The sequence below is a fragment of the Chenopodium quinoa genome, unplaced genomic scaffold, assembly GCF_001683475.1.
Source record: "Chenopodium quinoa cultivar QQ74 unplaced genomic scaffold, ASM168347v1, whole genome shotgun sequence".
NCBI lineage: Eukaryota > Viridiplantae > Streptophyta > Magnoliopsida > Caryophyllales > Amaranthaceae > Chenopodium > Chenopodium quinoa.
Window position 1 is genome coordinate 3,224,423 of NW_018742205.1, and position 21,173 is coordinate 3,245,595.

The following is a 21,173-nucleotide window of genomic DNA, read 5'->3' on the forward strand; positions in this document are numbered from 1 at the left end:
GGGTATTGATTATATGGGACCGTGTCCATCTTCCAATGGAAATTGTTATATTTTGGTGGCCGTTGATTATGTCTCTAAGTGGGTTGAAGCCATTGCCTCGCCAACCAATGATGCCAAGGTGGTCTATAAGCTATTCAAGAAAAAAAAAATTCCTAGATTCGGTGTCCCTCGGGCTATTATCAGTGATGGTGGTTCGCACTTCTATGAGCGTAGACTAGACGCCCTCCTTAAGAAGTAAGGGGTATGTCACAGGACTGGTTTAGCTGATCACCCCCAGACAAGTGGCCAAGTTGAGGTTTCAAATCGAGAAATTAAGGCAATCTTAGAGAAGGTGGTAGAAAAATCTAGGAAGGATAGGAATAATAAACTAGATGACACACTTTGTGCATACAGGACCGCTTTCAAGACTCCCATTGGTACTTCTCCTTACAGGCTCGTGTACGGGAATGCATGTCATCTCCTGGTGGAATTGGAGTACAAGGCCTATTGGGCAATTAAGGAGCTCAATATAGATTTTAAAGCCGCGGGAGAAGAGTGACTTCTTCAACTAAATCAGTTGGATGAGTTTAGGATGCTTGCTTATGATAGTGCTAGAGTCTACAAGGAGAAGACGAAGAAGTGGCATGATAAGAGGATCTTACCAAAGGAGTTCAAAGAAGGGTATAAGGTACTACTATACTGTTCAATTCTAGGCTTAGATTATTCCCTGGAAAGTTAAGGTCTAAGTGGTCGGGTCCCTTCGTGGTAAAAAGGGCAAACAAGTTCGGCTCTGTAGAGTTACACGACAACAATAGTCAAGAATTCAAGGTAAATGGTCAAAGGCCCAAGTTTTACTATGACGGGGCTACAGTTGGAATGGTAGAGGTTCTACACCTTTTACCAAGATCATCTTAAGTACATACGGTAAGGAGGTGGTGCGGGACTTTAAACCACCACTTTGCGAGAGGCAGCCCGTATTTTATTGCTTTTTAGACTAGTTTTTTATTTTTATTTTTATTTTCTCTTAGTGAGAAGAGTGGAGAGAATTTTACGTGCTTTGAAGTGATATCGTACAGGTTATGGAGCAAAGAGTTAGCCAAATTTGAAGAAAAGAAGAAAATTAGGGAAAACGTAGCTTTGCGTCGCACCTGACCGGGTGGGTGATCACCCAACCTGGCGCGAGACAAGGGAGAAAAGGAGCGTTTTTCACCCGACCGGGTAGTCAGCCACTCGACCGGGTGCGAAACAAAGGTAAGAAAAGAAGGGTTTCTCGCCCGACCGGATGGTTAGTCACCCGATCGGGTGCGAAACATGGCAATCAAAAATAGGAAATTCACCCGACCGGGTGTCGGACTTCACTCGATAAGAAATCCCGGGTGAAGGTACCGGGTGGTATGCACCCGACCGGGTGCGAGACAATGCCAATTTCAATATTACAAATCATCCGGCTGGGTGGCATTTGCCACCCGACTGGGCGCGTGATGTACATATTCCTACATACCCTACAGATCGCCCGACCGGGTGGTCAGTGACCCGGCCGGGTCCGCCTCATCCCTCATCCGGATTTTTTTTCCTTTTTCCTTTCTTCTTCTTCCTTTCTCCTTCTTTCTCCTTCCTTTTTTCTTCTTCCTCCACTAAAGCTCTTTCTATCTCTAGAAATTTCCTCTACCTTCTCTCTACTATTTCTCCCTCATTCCTCAACCAATTTCAAATATTTTTACATCATTATTTTCCTCTCTTCCTCCGCTACACACTCATACCAATCTTTTTCATTTCCTCACACTCAATAAAAAACTTTTAATTTTTAAACTAATTTTCTTTTAAGTTTTTTTTAGTTAATTAGCTATGGCAACCGGTAGAGGATGTGGACGTGGTCAAGGGGCGGTAGACCCCACGTTGCAAGTGGCAAGATTTCCGAACGTGGTGGTCAAAACACAAGAGCAACACACACGGCTCACAAACCTCGTCAACCGGCAGGTAGTCCCTTCATGGTGGTTACACCGTGACTCTCTAGAAGCTTTAGGTGTTTATGATTTTGTTAGAAATTTTGATGAACGAGATTGGTATGCGAATATTTGTTGATATGCACTATGAAACATATAGAGAACTTACATGTGAATTCGTATCAACTTTTAATGTTGTTGGTAGAGGAAATAATTTAAAAATTAGTTTTCGTGTAAATAACTGTGATATTAGTATGAGTTTTTCTGAATATGCACGATTGTTTGAGTTAGACCCCTCATTACCGACAGAGCAACATGCTGATTATAACCCTATTGCTACCTGTAGGGCTTTGCCGGGAACTGACTTTGGGAACACTTCTCACATGACCACAGTTGGGTGGCATCCCATAGTTCCTATGATTTGGCAAAGGTTCATTGGAACCTGTTTTTTGCGTAGGGTAGAACCCCACAATGCTCAAACCGCCGAATTGGCGGTAATTGGCCATTACATACGGGGTTTTGGGAGGTTGAACATAGCCCGTACTATTGTTAGCCATTTGTCTAAGCTTTATTTTTGAGTTTTTTTTTATGATGATTGATTTTTGGGGTTGTTGAGGTATTTCTTTCTTTCTCTTTTTAATTTTGTCTAGTGTGCTTAGGTTAGATTTTATTGCTTTCTAGTTTAGTTTTTATTTCTTTATTAGTATAGATTTTATTGCTTTTGAAAAAATTGAAAAAATACAAAAAAATCAAAAATGAAAAAGACAAAAATATGTTCCAATGAATGATGAATCATACTTCCTTGTGCCCCATACATATACTTGATTTATATTGTTTTGATTCTTGGTATTGATGATGAATATTGCGGATATTTTGATCATGATTTGAAGTTTGATTACTTTGATTCCCTTTTATGAGTCAATTTTGTTTAACCTCTTGTGGATATGGTGCATGATTAGTTAATCTGGTTAGGATTGTGTGATTTATTTTCCTGATATATCATTGACTTTGAGTATTGATTTGTGACTTTGAGTAACATTTGTTTGATTTGATATATGCACATTGAGGAGGACGAAGGCATTTGTTTTCTTAGGTAACCTTCAGAGGAATTTAGCTACATTTGTTCCCATCTTGCTACCCATGTTGTGCCTTGCCCTTTTGTTGTTTATAAACCACATTACAAGCCTATAAGCCCCATTGGGTACTAGTCCCAAGCTTGGCTTGAGGGAGCTTTTAGTGAGTGAGGCGAGGGAGTTTTATAGTGTGCTACATTGTTGCACAGTTGGGTGGGTTTTGAGATGTTATTTGCTTGTGATTATTGGTTGTTCGTGAGATTTTTGATGATTGCTGATGATGTTTGATGATGTTGTGAAAGTTAAATTCTAAGTATTCAAATTGTCAATTTAGGAAGCTCATGAAAATAAAATAAAAAAAGCTTCAAAATTAATGAGCAAAAGTGAGTTTCAAGTTTATGTCAAGTGTTTCTAAGTGAAGGTTCCTAAAGGAAGTGACAAAATTCAAGTAGTGGATTGGATTTTGAGTTCAAAATTTGTTTCACTCGATTTTTCATTATTACATATTTTTATGAGTGATATTATTGTGAGCTAAAAATTGGTGGAAATTATTTTCTTATTTTTGGTGAATGTTTGTGGGTTTGAGTTTTATTGAGGAGTTTTATGTGTGGCCATACATTGTTTGAACATGGGTTTCTTTTTAGGATTTTTTTCTCCCCATAAGCTTAAGCTTTTAGTCCACATTTTCCCAAATTTATCCTACCCTTTTCACCCTAGCCTTACATTACAAGGTTTGAAGACCTTCCGACCTTTGTGCATAGAATCTTATGAATGTGAAAGTTGTTTTTCAATCCAATGAATGATTTGATATATTCTAAGTCGACTAATTACGTTGAGTGTCCATCTTTTTAAACACACGAGTGGTGAGTTGCGCGGGCATTGTTCACACAAAATGGGTTGGATGGTGAGTGATCAGATACATCTTTTATCCGCCACAAAATGAGTGAAGAGTGTGTGAGCACTAATCATGAAGTCCATATGTACTTGTGGTTTGCTCTATTTGACGATTATTAGGTAGAGTTGGTAATTGGATAGATTTGATTGGTTGACTTGGATGAATATTTGTCGGATTTACCTTGAATCGTATCTACTTGGTTTTACATGATTTTTGGGGTAAATTATGTTTTATTGTTCATTCAAAATATCTTTGCTTAGGGAGAAGCAAAGGTTTGGCTTGGGGGAGTTTGATATGTCCATTTTTTATAGTGATTTACCCCCATCCCTTGGTCATAATTTGATATGTTTTGGGCTCTTCGGAGCCATATTTTATTACTAATATGCGTTTCCGAGTGTATTTGTAGAGTTGACATGATTTTGTAGGAATTGAAGAAATTTGGAGCGATTCCCGGAGCTTTTGAGCCACTACGAGACACCGGATCGAGAGCATGTATTATGACCACTTTTCCAAAGCCCAAGACCGAGTTAGAGAAATTTAGCCCGGCGAATAAGGGCTTGGCGAAGAAGAACCTGAGGCTTGGTATTGATGTTAGTAAGCCGGGTTGAAGTTTAGAAGCCTTGGGTCGAAGAAACAAGTCCAATAGAAGCAATTAGAGGGCTAGTTCTAGCGCAAAAGAAGCCCAAAGACATTTAAGGCCCAAAGGAAGAAGATTGCACACCACCCTGTGGCCCACCCGATAGGTTGGCATGCATTTATGAAGAGTTTTGCACCGGACCCAACAGGGTGGTCAGCCACCCGATCGGGTCCGCCCTCCCCTTTTCTCACATCAGCAGCGCACCCGGTAGGGTGCCATGGTGCGCCTCTCTTATGAGGATTTAAGCTTTATTTATCTTCTCTTTTAATCTTTTTCTTTAATTAGGAATTTATGTTAGTATAAATACTCTTTTTAGCAATTTTCTTAGGTTGTCTTTCATTATTCAGATTTTTAGTTTTTAGTTTTCTAAGCTTTTGGTTATTTTCTCTCAACATTCACTCATCAGTTTATGCAATTTCTTATTTCGTTTAATTTGGTAACGATTTCTTCTCCTTTTACTTCTAGTTTTATTTACTTGAATTTAATTATGTTTTCTTTGATTGATTTGTTTGCTTTAGATTTAATTATGTCCGAGTAATTTAATTTCTAGGGTTTTGGGGATCCATGAATAATATGAAGGGATGATTTATTATTGCTAATTATTAATGTCCTTAATTAATTTCCTATTGATTGTTATACTGCTATGCAATTAGATTAGGCCTGGTTTAATTGTACGAGTTATGCAATATTTAGTCGAGATTCGACAGATGAGATTAGATATTTAGGCTAGTGTCAATAGGTGGAATTAGGTATAATACGTAGCGAAAGCCCGTTATATTTAATTCTGTGATTATTATACGTAGCAAAAGCCCTTTATAATATAGTTAATTATTGCGTTAGTTATTATTATTATTTGTCATCCCGGAATATTATTCATTGGTGAACCTATACCCTAGGCCTTTTATATTGATTATCATTTAGATTTAATCGTTTTAGTTTAATTATTGCTTTAATTTATTTAGTCCTTAGATTAATTCTCAAATCATATATTTATCCTTTTAAATAGTTCAGATTACAATTATTGATTAGAGTAAAAAGTCTCGTTTCCTGTGGATTCGACCTTACTTCCCTATCTACTTTAGTTAAAGGACTTAGTAATTTACTTTTGATTAGGTGATACAACTTTACCCTGTCACTCATTCCCACTTTCATCCTTAACAATGGTCATACCCCCTTTATTTGGAACTACATGGACGGGGCTTATCCATTTGCTATCGGAGATAGCATAAATAATACCCATCTCACGTAATTTCAAAATTTATTTCTTGACCACCTCTTGAAGATTGGGGTTCAATCTTCTTTGAGGCTCAATTGAAGAGGTATGCTCATCCTCAAGGTGGATCCTATGCATTCACAAAGAGGGACTAATTCCCTTGAGATCTTCAATGCTATATCCAATGACATCCTTGTATTTTCTCAAAATGCAAAGAAGTTTATCTAAATCAATGTCATTGAGACTAGCATTGACAATCACCGGGAATTTTTCATCATAATCCATGAAAGCATATTTAAGAGAGGGGGGAAGGGGTTTCATTTCGACCTTAGGAGGAGGCGTACTCCTCTCCTCATCAATTTCCTCCTTTCGCTCCAAAATGCTTTCCACTTGATCCTTGATCTCCTCTTTATTTGGGAACACTCCTTCTTCTTGTTCCTCTTCCTCTTCTTGCCTTCTAGGAGAGTCATCAATGGCCATTATCACTTCCTTGTCCTCAAGTGAGTGGTATTCCTCCTTGCAAGTAATTGCCTCTTCATAGGCATCCTTAGGCTTCATCAATTCCCTACTCAAGTGATCCAACTCTTCTCTCACAAGATCAACTTTATACACCTTCTCAACCATGGGGGTCTTGAGAACCTTAGAGAACTCAAAAACCACTTTCTCGTCGGCCACCTCACATGTAATAGTGTTATTTTTGCAATTGATGACCGCCCCTAAGGTTTTTAGAGCTTCCCTTCCCAAGATCAATGGTGTATCCACATCCTCCTCTATGTCCATCACAACAAAATCACATGGAACAAAGATGTGTCCCACTTTGATAGGCACATCCTCCAACTCTCCACAAGGTAACTTGACCGAACAATCGGCTAATTGGATTGTTTTCCTTGAAGGGATCATTTTAAGCTTGTGCTGTTGAGTAATAGATAGAGGAATTAAGCTCACACTAGCACCAAGATCCGCCAAAGCTCCTTTAGTTTCCATGTTTCCAATTTTGACCGACAAAGTAAAGCTCCCCGGATCTTGTTGCTTCTTGGGCAACTTTCTTTGCAAAAGGGCACTCACTTGGTGAGGGAGAGTTATGAGATCATCATTGAGCTTCCTCTTGTTGAAGAGAATGTCTTTGAGAAATTTTGCATATGAGGGAATTTGAGTTACAACCTCAAGGAATGAGAGGTTGATATGTAAACCCTTCATGACATCTAGGAACTTGGTGAATTTTGTCATTCAACTTCTTCTCCGCAAGCCTACCCGGAAAAGGAACAGACCCATCAAGATTTCTAGCCTCAACCTCTTTCTCTTTGCATTTCTTCTTCTCCACACTCCTTTCTTCTTCAACCACATTTTTCTTCTCAACTTCAACATCCTCATTCTCAACTTTTTCTTCCTCTTTCTTCTCTTCCTCTACCCTCTTCTTTGGTCCCTCACATGAAGCTCTCGACATTAGAGTGATTGCCTTGCATGAATCGAGTTTCATGTTGCTTGAAGGGTTAGGGATAGGTTGACCAGGAAGAGAGGTAGGTGAGTTATATGCGCCTCTTTCGGCAAGTTGAGAGATTTGAGATTCAAGCATTTTTTAGTGAGCTTTCATATCTTGGATTTGGTTCTTGAATTGTTGGTTTTAAGCTTGGATAGCTTGGAGGATTTGTGAGTTTGAGGGCTCATTTTGTGATGCATGGTCTTGATTTCTTGGTGGGGCTTGATTTTGCTTGTGGAATTGATTTTGGTTGTTCATTGGGTAGTTGCCTCTAGTGTTTTGGTTTTGGTAAGGAGGTTAGTTTTGGTTTTGTTGATGGTAAGGGAGTCGTTTTTGATGTTGAGGTTGCCATTGTTGAGGTTGAGGTTGAGGGGCAAAACCCGGAAGTGGTTGCCTTAAAGCCACTCCAACATTTCCTCTATAGTTGTCTTGCCTCATGTTGTATGCCGCTACATGTTCCGGGCTCAATCCTCCACCATAATAAGTGTCATGATTTGTTCCTCCACAAATTTCACATGAGAATGCATTGACTTGAGAAGTGCTTGAGTTAGGATTACCATTGAAAGAAGCGCTTATCTTAGCAAACCCCTTTGTGAAGACGTCCATTTGTTGTTGGAGATGGTCAACCTTGTCAATCTCATACTTCCCTCATTTTTTGCTTGAATTCCTTCTCCTACCACCCCATGCATTGGCTACCTCCTCATTTTTTGCTTGAATTCCTTCTCCTACCACCCCATGCATTGCTTGAACCTTGATGATTTGACCTCCCGCACCGGCATCCAAGTTTGCCTTTAATAAGGGGTCGAGTCCATCATTGAAAAATCTCATGAGAAGCCCTTGATTGAGTTCATGGTGAGGATAAGCTTGCATTATCTCCTTGAAACGTTCCCAAGCTTCACCAAGAGTATTATCCGGCTCTTGTTCAAATGATGCAATTTTTCTTCTCATTTCGGCGGTCTTTTCTTCGGAAATGAACCTTTTCAAGAAGGCCTTGACTACTTCTCTCCAAGTAGTAAGAGAATTAGGCTTCACTTGTTTCAACCATTTCTTTGCCCTCCCCGAAAGAGATTGTCGGAAAAGATGCATGCGAATGTACTCTTGAGAGACTTGGTTAGTTTGCACCATTGCACACAACTCTAGAAAGCGATCCAAATGCTCCAATGGATCCTCACTTGGTGAACCGGAGAATTGTTCGGCTTGGACCATCCTAGTGTATTGAGGATGGATGGTGAAATTGGTCTCTGTGACCGGTAACAAGATACCTCCCGTGAGTTCATAGTCTTCCGGGTTCCCAAATTCACGAAATAGAACATCCTCTTCTTCGGCCATGATGTCACAATGAGAACTTGTTGAACTAGTTTCAAGATCACACTCAATAATATCCCCAAGTCAACGAGACTCCTATAGATTCAACCTACGAAGTTTCCTTAAAGTCCTTTCAATTTCAAGATCCAAACTATGAGGTGGAACACCTTGTGATCTTCTTTGCATACACCAAAACTAAAGAAATGGTTAGCAATGACTATCATAAGATTAAAAAAAAGCAAAAAGAAAAACAAGAATGCAATTCAAACCACACAATCACAAGTAATAGTAGAGATTGGTATTTCTCTACTATTTCAAACCACACAATCACAAGCAAAAAGAACACCTTGTGATCTTCTCTCTACTATTTCTCCCTCATTCCTCAACCAATTTCAAATATTTTTACATCATTATTTTCCTCTCTTCCTCCGCTACACACTCATACCAATCTTTTTCATTTCCTCACACTCAATAAAAAACTTTTAATTTTTAAACTAATTTTCTTTTAAGTTTTTTTTAAGTTAATTAGCTATGGCAACCGGTAGAGGATGTGGACGTGGTCAAGGGGCGGTAGACCCCACGTTGCAAGTGGCAAGATTTCCGAACGTGGTGGTCAAAACACAAGAGCAACACACACGGCTCACAAACCTCGTCAACCGGCAGGTAGTCCCTTCATGGTGGTTACACCGTGACTCTCTAGAAGCTTTAGGTGTTTATGATTTTGTTAGAAATTTTGATGAACGAGATTGGTATGCGAATATTTGTTGATATGCACTATGAAACATATAGAGAACTTACATGTGAATTCGTATCAACTTTTAATGTTGTTGGTAGAGGAAATAATTTAAAAATTAGTTTTCGTGTAAATAACTGTGATATTAGTATGAGTTTTTCTGAATATGCACGATTGTTTGAGTTAGACCCCTCATTACCGACAGAGCAACATGCTGATTATAACCCTATTGCTACCTGTAGGGCTTTGCCGGGAACTGACTTTGGGAACACTTCTCACATGACCACAGTTGGGTGGCATCCCATAGTTCCTATGATTTGGCAAAGGTTCATTGGAACCTGTTTTTTGCGTAGGGTAGAACCCCACAATGCTCAAACCGCCGAATTGGCGGTAATTGGCCATTACATACGGGGTTTTGGGAGGTTGAACATAGCCCGTACTATTGTTAGCCATTTGTCTAAGCTTTATTTTTGAGTTTTTTTTTTTATGATGATTGATTTTTGGGGTTGTTGAGGTATTTCTTTCTTTCTCTTTTTAATTTTGTCTAGTGTGCTTAGGTTAGATTTTATTGCTTTCTAGTTTAGTTTTTATTTCTTTATTAGTATAGATTTTATTGCTTTTGAAAAAATTGAAAAAATACAAAAAAATCAAAAATGAAAAAGACAAAAATATGTTCCAATGAATGATGAATCATACTTCCTTGTGCCCCATACATATACTTGATTTATATTGTTTTGATTCTTGGTATTGATGATGAATATTGCGGATATTTTGATCATGATTTGAAGTTTGATTACTTTGATTCCCTTTTATGAGTCAATTTTGTTTAACCTCTTGTGGATATGGTGCATGATTAGTTAATCTGGTTAGGATTGTGTGATTTATTTTCCTGATATATCATTGACTTTGAGTATTGATTTGTGACTTTGAGTAACATTTGTTTGATTTGATATATGCACATTGAGGAGGACGAAGGCATTTGTTTTCTTAGGTAACCTTCAGAGGAATTTAGCTACATTTGTTCCCATCTTGCTACCCATGTTGTGCCTTGCCCTTTTGTTGTTTATAAACCACATTACAAGCCTATAAGCCCCATTGGGTACTAGTCCCAAGCTTGGCTTGAGGGAGCTTTTAGTGAGTGAGGCGAGGGAGTTTTATAGTGTGCTACATTGTTGCACAGTTGGGTGGGTTTTGAGATGTTATTTGCTTGTGATTATTGGTTGTTCGTGAGATTTTTGATGATTGCTGATGATGTTTGATGATGTTGTGAAAGTTAAATTCTAAGTATTCAAATTGTCAATTTAGGAAGCTCATGAAAATAAAATAAAAAAAGCTTCAAAATTAATGAGCAAAAGTGAGTTTCAAGTTTATGTCAAGTGTTTCTAAGTGAAGGTTCCTAAAGGAAGTGACAAAATTCAAGTAGTGGATTGGATTTTGAGTTCAAAATTTGTTTCACTCGATTTTTCATTATTACATATTTTTATGAGTGATATTATTGTGAGCTAAAAATTGGTGGAAATTATTTTCTTATTTTTGGTGAATGTTTGTGGGTTTGAGTTTTATTGAGGAGTTTTATGTGTGGCCATACATTGTTTGAACATGGGTTTCTTTTTAGGATTTTTTTCTCCCCATAAGCTTAAGCTTTTAGTCCACATTTTCCCAAATTTATCCTACCCTTTTCACCCTAGCCTTACATTACAAGGTTTGAAGACCTTCCGACCTTTGTGCATAGAATCTTATGAATGTGAAAGTTGTTTTTCAATCCAATGAATGATTTGATATATTCTAAGTCGACTAATTACGTTGAGTGTCCATCTTTTTAAACACACGAGTGGTGAGTTGCGCGGGCATTGTTCACACAAAATGGGTTGGATGGTGAGTGATCAGATACATCTTTTATCCGCCACAAAATGAGTGAAGAGTGTGTGAGCACTAATCATGAAGTCCATATGTACTTGTGGTTTGCTCTATTTGACGATTATTAGGTAGAGTTGGTAATTGGATAGATTTGATTGGTTGACTTGGATGAATATTTGTCGGATTTACCTTGAATCGTATCTACTTGGTTTTACATGATTTTTGGGGTAAATTATGTTTTATTGTTCATTCAAAATATCTTTGCTTAGGGAGAAGCAAAGGTTTGGCTTGGGGGAGTTTGATATGTCCATTTTTTATAGTGATTTACCCCCATCCCTTGGTCATAATTTGATATGTTTTGGGCTCTTCGGAGCCATATTTTATTACTAATATGCGTTTCCGAGTGTATTTGTAGAGTTGACATGATTTTGTAGGAATTGAAGAAATTTGGAGCGATTCCCGGAGCTTTTGAGCCACTACGAGACACCGGATCGAGAGCATGTATTATGACCACTTTTCCAAAGCCCAAGACCGAGTTAGAGAAATTTAGCCCGGCGAATAAGGGCTTGGCGAAGAAGAACCTGAGGCTTGGTATTGATGTTAGTAAGCCGGGTTGAAGTTTAGAAGCCTTGGGTCGAAGAAACAAGTCCAATAGAAGCAATTAGAGGGCTAGTTCTAGCGCAAAAGAAGCCCAAAGACATTTAAGGCCCAAAGGAAGAAGATTGCACACCACCCTGTGGCCCACCCGATAGGTTGGCATGCATTTATGAAGAGTTTTGCACCGGACCCAACAGGGTGGTCAGCCACCCGATCGGGTCCGCCCTCCCCTTTTCTCACATCAGCAGCGCACCCGGTAGGGTGCCATGGTGCGCCTCTCTTATGAGGATTTAAGCTTTATTTATCTTCTCTTTTAATCTTTTTCTTTAATTAGGAATTTATGTTAGTATAAATACTCTTTTTAGCAATTTTCTTAGGTTGTCTTTCATTATTCAGATTTTTAGTTTTTAGTTTTCTAAGCTTTTGGTTATTTTCTCTCAACATTCACTCATCAGTTTATGCAATTTCTTATTTCGTTTAATTTGGTAACGATTTCTTCTCCTTTTACTTCTAGTTTTATTTACTTGAATTTAATTATGTTTTCTTTGATTGATTTGTTTGCTTTAGATTTAATTATGTCCGAGTAATTTAATTTCTAGGGTTTTGGGGATCCATGAATAATATGAAGGGATGATTTATTATTGCTAATTATTAATGTCCTTAATTAATTTCCTATTGATTGTTATACTGCTATGCAATTAGATTAGGCCTGGTTTAATTGTACGAGTTATGCAATATTTAGTCGAGATTCGACAGATGAGATTAGATATTTAGGCTAGTGTCAATAGGTGGAATTAGGTATAATACGTAGCGAAAGCCCGTTATATTTAATTCTGTGATTATTATACGTAGCAAAAGCCCTTTATAATATAGTTAATTATTGCGTTAGTTATTATTATTATTTGTCATCCCGGAATATTATTCATTGGTGAACCTATACCCTAGGCCTTTTATATTGATTATCATTTAGATTTAATCGTTTTAGTTTAATTATTGCTTTAATTTATTTAGTCCTTAGATTAATTCTCAAATCATATATTTATCCTTTTAAATAGTTCAGATTACAATTATTGATTAGAGTAAAAAGTCTCGTTTCCTGTGGATTCGACCTTACTTCCCTATCTACTTTAGTTAAAGGACTTAGTAATTTACTTTTGATTAGGTGATACAACTTTACCCTGTCACTCATTCCCACTTTCATCCTTAACAATGGTCATACCCCCTTTATTTGGAACTACATGGACGGGGCTTATCCATTTGCTATCGGAGATAGCATAAATAATACCCATCTCACGTAATTTCAAAATTTATTTCTTGACCACCTCTTGAAGATTGGGGTTCAATCTTCTTTGAGGCTCAATTGAAGAGGTATGCTCATCCTCAAGGTGGATCCTATGCATTCACAAAGAGGGACTAATTCCCTTGAGATCTTCAATGCTATATCCAATGACATCCTTGTATTTTCTCAAAATGCAAAGAAGTTTATCTAAATCAATGTCATTGAGACTAGCATTGACAATCACCGGGAATTTTTCATCATAATCCATGAAAGCATATTTAAGAGAGGGGGGAAGGGGTTTCATTTCGACCTTAGGAGGAGGCGTACTCCTCTCCTCATCAATTTCCTCCTTTCGCTCCAAAATGCTTTCCACTTGATCCTTGATCTCCTCTTTATTTGGGAACACTCCTTCTTCTTGTTCCTCTTCCTCTTCTTGCCTTCTAGGAGAGTCATCAATGGCCATTATCACTTCCTTGTCCTCAAGTGAGTGGTATTCCTCCTTGCAAGTAATTGCCTCTTCATAGGCATCCTTAGGCTTCATCAATTCCCTACTCAAGTGATCCAACTCTTCTCTCACAAGATCAACTTTATACACCTTCTCAACCATGGGGGTCTTGAGAACCTTAGAGAACTCAAAAACCACTTTCTCGTCGGCCACCTCACATGTTATAGTGTTATTTTTGCAATTGATGACCGCCCCTAAGGTTTTAAGAGCTTCCCTTCCCAAGATCAATGGTGTATCCACATCCTCCTCTATGTCCATCACAACAAAATCACATGGAACAAAGATGTGTCCCACTTTGATAGGCACATCCTCCAACTCTCCACAAGGTAACTTGACCGAACAATCGGCTAATTGGATTGTTTTCCTTGAAGGGATCATTTTAAGCTTGTGCTGTTGAGTAATAGATAGAGGAATTAAGCTCACACTAGCACCAAGATCCGCCAAAGCTCCTTTAGTTTCCATGTTTCCAATTTTGACCGACAAAGTAAAGCTCCCCGGATCTTGTTGCTTCTTGGGCAACTTTCTTTGCAAAAGGGCACTCACTTGGTGAGGGAGAGTTATGAGATCATCATTGAGCTTCCTCTTGTTGAAGAGAATGTCTTTGAGAAATTTTGCATATGAGGGCATTTGAGTTACAACCTCAAGGAATGAGAGGTTGATATGTAAACCCTTCATGACATCTAGGAACTTGGTGAATTTTGTCATTCAACTTCTTCTCCGCAAGCCTACCCGGAAAAGGAACAGACCCATCAAGATTTCTAGCCTCAACCTCTTTCTCTTTGCATTTCTTCTTCTCCACACTCCTTTCTTCTTCAACCACATTTTTCTTCTCAACTTCAACATCCTCATTCTCAACTTTTTCTTCCTCTTTCTTCTCTTCCTCTACCCTCTTCTTTGGTCCCTCACATGAAGCTCTCGACATTAGAGTGATTGCCTTGCATGAATCGAGTTTCATGTTGCTTGAAGGGTTAGGGATAGGTTGACCAGGAAGAGAGGTAGGTGAGTTATATGCGCCTCTTTCGGCAAGTTGAGAGATTTGAGATTCAAGCATTTTTTAGTGAGCTTTCATATCTTGGATTTGGTTCTTGAATTGTTGGTTTTAAGCTTGGATAGCTTGGAGGATTTGTGAGTTTGAGGGCTCATTTTGTGATGCATGGTCTTGATTTCTTGGTGGGGCTTGATTTTGCTTGTGGAATTGATTTTGGTTGTTCATTGGGTAGTTGCCTCTAGTGTTTTGGTTTTGGTAAGGAGGTTAGTTTTGGTTTTGTTGATGGTAAGGGAGTCGTTTTTGATGTTGAGGTTGCCATTGTTGAGGTTGAGGTTGAGGGGCAAAACCCGGAAGTGGTTGCCTTAAAGCCACTCCAACATTTCCTCTATAGTTGTCTTGCCTCATGTTGTATGCCGCTACATGTTCCGGGCTCAATCCTCCACCATAATAAGTGTCATGATTTGTTCCTCCACAAATTTCACATGAGAATGCATTGACTTGAGAAGTGCTTGAGTTAGGATTACCATTGAAAGAAGCGCTTATCTTAGCAAACCCCTTTGTGAAGACGTCCATTTGTTGTTGGAGATGGTCAACCTTGTCAATCTCATACTTCCCTCATTTTTTGCTTGAATTCCTTCTCCTACCACCCCATGCATTGGCTACCTCCTCATTTTTTGCTTGAATTCCTTCTCCTACCACCCCATGCATTGCTTGAACCTTGATGATTTGACCTCCCGCACCGGCATCCAAGTTTGCCTTTAATAAGGGGTCGAGTCCATCATTGAAAAATCTCATGAGAAGCCCTTGATTGAGTTCATGGTGAGGATAAGCTTGCATTATCTCCTTGAAACGTTCCCAAGCTTCACCAAGAGTATTATCCGGCTCTTGTTCAAATGATGCAATTTTTCTTCTCATTTCGGCGGTCTTTTCTTCGGAAATGAACCTTTTCAAGAAGGCCTTGACTACTTCTCTCCAAGTAGTAAGAGAATTAGGCTTCACTTGTTTCAACCATTTCTTTGCCCTCCCCGAAAGAGATTGTCGGAAAAGATGCATGCGAATGTACTCTTGAGAGACTTGGTTAGTTTGCACCATTGCACACAACTCTAGAAAGCGATCCAAATGCTCCAATGGATCCTCACTTGGTGAACCGGAGAATTGTTCGGCTTGGACCATCCTAGTGTATTGAGGATGGATGGTGAAATTGGTCTCTGTGACCGGTAACAAGATACCTCCCGTGAGTTCATAGTCTTCCGGGTTCCCAAATTCACGAAATAGAACATCCTCTTCTTCGGCCATGATGTCACAATGAGAACTTGTTGAACTAGTTTCAAGATCACACTCAATAATATCCCCAAGTCAACGAGACTCCTATAGATTCAACCTACGAAGTTTCCTTAAAGTCCTTTCAATTTCAAGATCCAAACTATGAGGTGGAACACCTTGTGATCTTCTTTGCATACACCAAAACTAAAGAAATGGTTAGCAATGACTATCACAAGATTAAAAAAAAGCAAAAAGAAAAACAAGAATGCAATTCAAACCACACAATCACAAGTAATTTAGAAATCAAACTACCGTTTCCCTAGCAACGGCGCCAAAAATTTGATGCCGCGCCTAAGGTCGTAGTTAGCACACACAACCAAATCAAATAATATACCCTAAGTACTCACAACAAGGACGTAGTATAGAAATTAGGGGTCGAAACTCAAGGAAACGAAGTGACAACACAAAATTGTGATTTAGGGGAGTTGAATAGCAAAGAGAAATATATTTTTGTTGTTTTTGAATTGATTGCTATGGATTAATCTACCAACTATTGAGAATCAATAAGAGACAACTTGAATTAAACCTAGAATTGGAATTAAGACTAAACAAGAAATCAAAACAATTTAAGTATCAAAAGCTAAGTAAAATCAAAGTATGGAATCACTATGGGAGGGGGATAACAAATTTGATCATACAATTGAAATGTGAGAATGTGATTAATCTTATCAAGAGAATTTATATCCTATCCAATTAACTCTTTCCCAAGCAATTAATCAAATAGTTTCACAAATGTTTATCATCAAAATTCCTAAATCAATCCCTTGCATCTAGGACATCAAATCAAATCAATAGGAAGCAATTGTGCACATATTGTTCCCAAAGCATTAAGCACACATTCATGAATTCAAGATGAAGATTAATCTCATTCAACACAATCAATCATATTCTCAAATCATTAATCCCCCTCTCCCTAGCTAAAAATCTAAGCTAGAAAGGGGAAAATAAGCATGATGATAATACTAAGCATGAATTCAAGAAAAATCGTAGAAAACATGATTAGAATTGAGAAAAAAAACAAATCAAAACAATCTAAATCAATCAAAAGCATGAAAAGAAACAAGAAACATTAAAATCAACATCAAAATCAATTAAAAGAAGAAAGAGATAAGAAATTACTACTTTGAATTGATTAGAAAGTGATGGAAATCCAACAATCTTCAATGTGATTACACAAACTTCAACGAAAATCAATTAGAAATGATGAATTTGCAAGTTTCTCTCACTAGAATCTAGTTTCCCTCTCTAAAATTTGATCCTAAAATTAAGCTTTCTCTCAAAATTCAGAAAAAGGACTATTTATATGCTCCAAAAATAAAAGGCTAACTGTCTAAAGCAGCCCTCTTTGATTCCCAAGCGGGCCGCTTGCTTCTCGGTATAGATTGGAAACCCTAGGCGAAGCGGCCCGCTTCGAATTCCCAAGCGTCCGCTTCAGGCCCGCTTCAAGCACTCTTTAGGGGCCTTGGAGAAAAAGCCTAAAACATGAAGTGACTCTCTTCACTTGAAGCGGCCCGCTTCAATTGGCAGCAGGCCCGCTTCAACTGAAGAGGCCCTCTTTGAGCTCTCCTCTTCTTCCTCTCGTTCCTTCTTCCTTTCCTTCACTTCCTAGCCACAAAAACTCTTCTCCTATCTTCTCTACATTGCATGAAATGGCTCGGCACTTCGTCAAATCACTAATAGCAACCATAAAACCCTACAAAACACACAAAAATCGAAGAATAACACGAAGAGAGCATAAAAAAGCACTTAAAAGGTAGAGAAGAAGAAATGAGCACCAAAAGCACATAAAATGGCACAAATAAGGGCTAAATGTGGGAAAAACTACCCTAAAACAAGGGCAAAAGAGTGGCATAAATGCCACTCATCAGTTTCGAGGGTGGGGGCCGCCGATTCGTCATTAGCCGGCGGCGCGCGATCTGGGAGGGGGGGTTTGGAGTGGGGAGATGAAATTCCGGCAGGTTGGGGGTGGTTTCAAGGGAAGGGGACTGGTGGTTTGGGGGTTCTGGGTTTTTTTTTTTAAGGTATTTTTTCTGTTTTTTTTTTAAAATATTTTTCCTGTTTTTTTAATTTTATTTTCAACCACCCATAACGTGACAAGTGTCACATAAGTCAAATAAAAAAATTTACCTGTTCAATCGGTTACAAGTATTTTGGTCCATTTTGAACGAATACCCCCTAAATTTGGGATTATTTAAAAATAATTTAAAGTTGGATTATTTTGAGCGAACCGGCCAAAGTTGGGATTATTTTTAACAAATTTTCCTAATTTTTATCAGTATATAACTAAAAATATCTAATAATAACAAATGTGCTGATAAGTGTGATAAAAAATAGAGTATACATGGGTGAAGAAAGTAAAAATGGAGTATAAAATTAAATGAAGAGGAGACATGTGAATAATGTGATGGATTAATTGGTTGAGGTTTATAATTTATGTATTATTTTGATTTTTTTGTTTTAATTTTTAATTTTTACTTTCGATTTCTTTTTAGTAGTATTATTTATTTTTAATTTAAAATTTTGATTTTAATTAATTTAAGTACTATAGTAGTAAAGAGAGGGGAGAAGTATTGCATTGAACCCTCTTCATGAATGCATACTCAACATATTAAGCCCTGCATGCTTCAACGATCCACAGAGTAGTTATTGGTGCACCCAGGTGTACCATGCTCATGGTACACCTAGTAAAAAACGACATATTCTAATGAATAAAATGCAGCACTAAAAAAAGCGAAAAGAACATCATGTTGAGTTAAAAAGAAGAACAACTCTTACAATTAAAAGAACACCAACAATTCTTCTTATATTCCTTTAATTTAGGAAAAATTAATTAATGAATAATCTTTAACCGCATTAGTTGTCAAATCTTTTCAAAAAAATCAGTTTTTCATAATATGTTTCTCTCCAGAAAATTATTTTCTCCAACATTAATTCAAGATTACAATTTATTAAATTTAAAATTTAAAATTCAAATTCAAAATAATTTTAAAAATTACAAAATATTTATCTTATTTTCCTTCTTTACAAAAATTGTTGATGTGTTTTTATGATTAGTTATAATATCCTTCTATATGTTGGTCACGTGTATGCATTATAATGTTCTTTATATTATTTGGTAATGTTCTTTATTAGTGAACATGATGTACTTTATATTTGTTTGTAATGTACAATTAATTACTATAGATATTCCAATATATATTATTATAGCTATTTTTTTTGGCATGTCCTTTATAATGATTATATATAAGTGTCCATGTTCTTTAACGATAATGGTAGTGTACTTTTTTATCACATAATGTTCGTTGTTTATTGTAAAATGTTCTTTGAATTTTGTCTTTATTTCATAGTGGGTAAATATATATAATGTCCATTACATAATATTCTCATGTCCTTTATTAATATCACAAATGTTCTTCATAATCGAAAATCAATCATCAATATAGAAGGTCCCAAAAGAATATTGTTATCAAACCTAAAAAAAACATGCTTATTAAATGATAATTAATATTTAAATATATAGAAAAAACAAATAATATTCAAAATTAATTAATATTATAATTATGGTGTGCCACACAATTAGAGGTGTACATAAACAGGACCGGACCTGAAAACCGACCTGATCCGGACCTGTTGGGACCGGACCTGACCCGGACCTGTAGATTCAGGTCCGGTCCCGGTCCTTAAAATTCAAGGTTTCCGGTCCCGGTCCGGATCAGGTCCAAACCCGGGGTTTTCAGGTCTGGACCTGAAACCCGGTAAAAATGTATTTTTTTAAAAAAAAACTTTTTTTTTCCCAAATATCAAAACAAGAAGTCAGTTCATTTCTAACCCTAACTTAATCACTCACTCCCTAACCCACTCAGCCAACACAAGTCACACAACACACTTACAAACCCACTCCCTCACGCTGCACACTCCTCTAGCGACCACTGGATCGCGCGACTCTAGCAACCCCAGCCACTAGAACGTGCGACTCTAGCAACCGCAACCACCACATTGCGCGACTCCAGCAACCACAGCCACCAAAACACGCGACTCTAGCGACCGCAACCACCAGATCGCACGACTCCAGTGACTGCAGCCACCAGAACGCGCGACACTAGAGGCCGCAACCACCAGATCGCGCGATTCCAGCGAACGCAGCCACCAGAACGCGCGACTCCGGCGACCGCATCCACCAGATCGCGCGACTCCAGCGACTGCAGCCACCCAATCATACACCAATCGCCCTCTTACTCGCTTCACGATCTACCCCGACCTTCCTTTGCGACTATCTACTTTGAAGGTGGTAGATCTGGTGGTTACTGTTGTCTAGTATTTTTGGTGTTTGGGAATTGGGACTTTAGTCAATTTATACAATTTATGTAGTATTCATGATTGATAATATCAGATTTTATGTTATTATTTATTTTATTTTTTAAATAAAAAATCAAAAAATAAATAAAAAAACAGGTCTATTCAGGTCCGAACCCGGACCGGACCTGATTTTTCAGGTCTAACCCGGAACCGGACCTGTTGAATCAGGTCCGGTCTCCGGTCCTCAAAATTCCCTGATTCAGGTCCCGGTCCCTACAGGTCCGGTCCAGGTCCGGTCCGGTTTTGGACTGGTGTACAGCCCTACACACAATAACACCTTTAAGAACATAAGAGTCAAATTCAAAGAACATTAGGGAAAAATTCAAAGAACATCTACACTAAAACGTATATTAATTTAACAAATAAAAAGAATATAATTACAGAACATAAGGGATAAGCAAAAGAACATACATATGCATCAAGTAAAAAGGCAAAAGAACATATACATCAAGTAAAAATAACATAATGGATAAAAGAACTTATGCATCAAGTCTAAGGAACATGTATATTCTAATTATATATACTAATATTCTTTTTAAATATTTAAAATACAAAATTAGAAAAGAACATTACGCACATGTTTAATGAACATCCATTATAATAAAATATGAAAAATTAATTTTTTGTGTAGATAATATTCAACGAAGATTAATAAATTTCAAAACGAACATAACCATCAATATTAATTTTAAATAATCAATTATAATTACAATTACATAATAATCAGCAACAATTAATCAATAGTTGCGAATTAAATTTTATCAAAAAAATATGAATAAAAAGAAAATCACCTTCATTACGATTAATGAAATTTTCAAATTCACCGTCATCATCATCTTCATTGTCGTTAAGTTTATTAACCTATGTTGCATTGGAATCATTCTGAAATTCAGACCGATAAATCATTAAAATTGATCAAAAAAAATTTGATTGTAGATAAAAATTGAATTTCATTTGTAAATTTCTCTGTATAAAACAATGAACAAGATTAATTTCTCTCTCTAATATGGAAA

General features: G+C 37.5%; 1 pseudogene; it reads left to right on the forward strand.

Annotated features, from left to right (window-relative positions):
- The window catches only part of LOC110729345, a 112,498-nt pseudogene that overhangs the window by 22,747 nt on the left and 68,578 nt on the right, over nucleotides 1–21,173 (forward strand).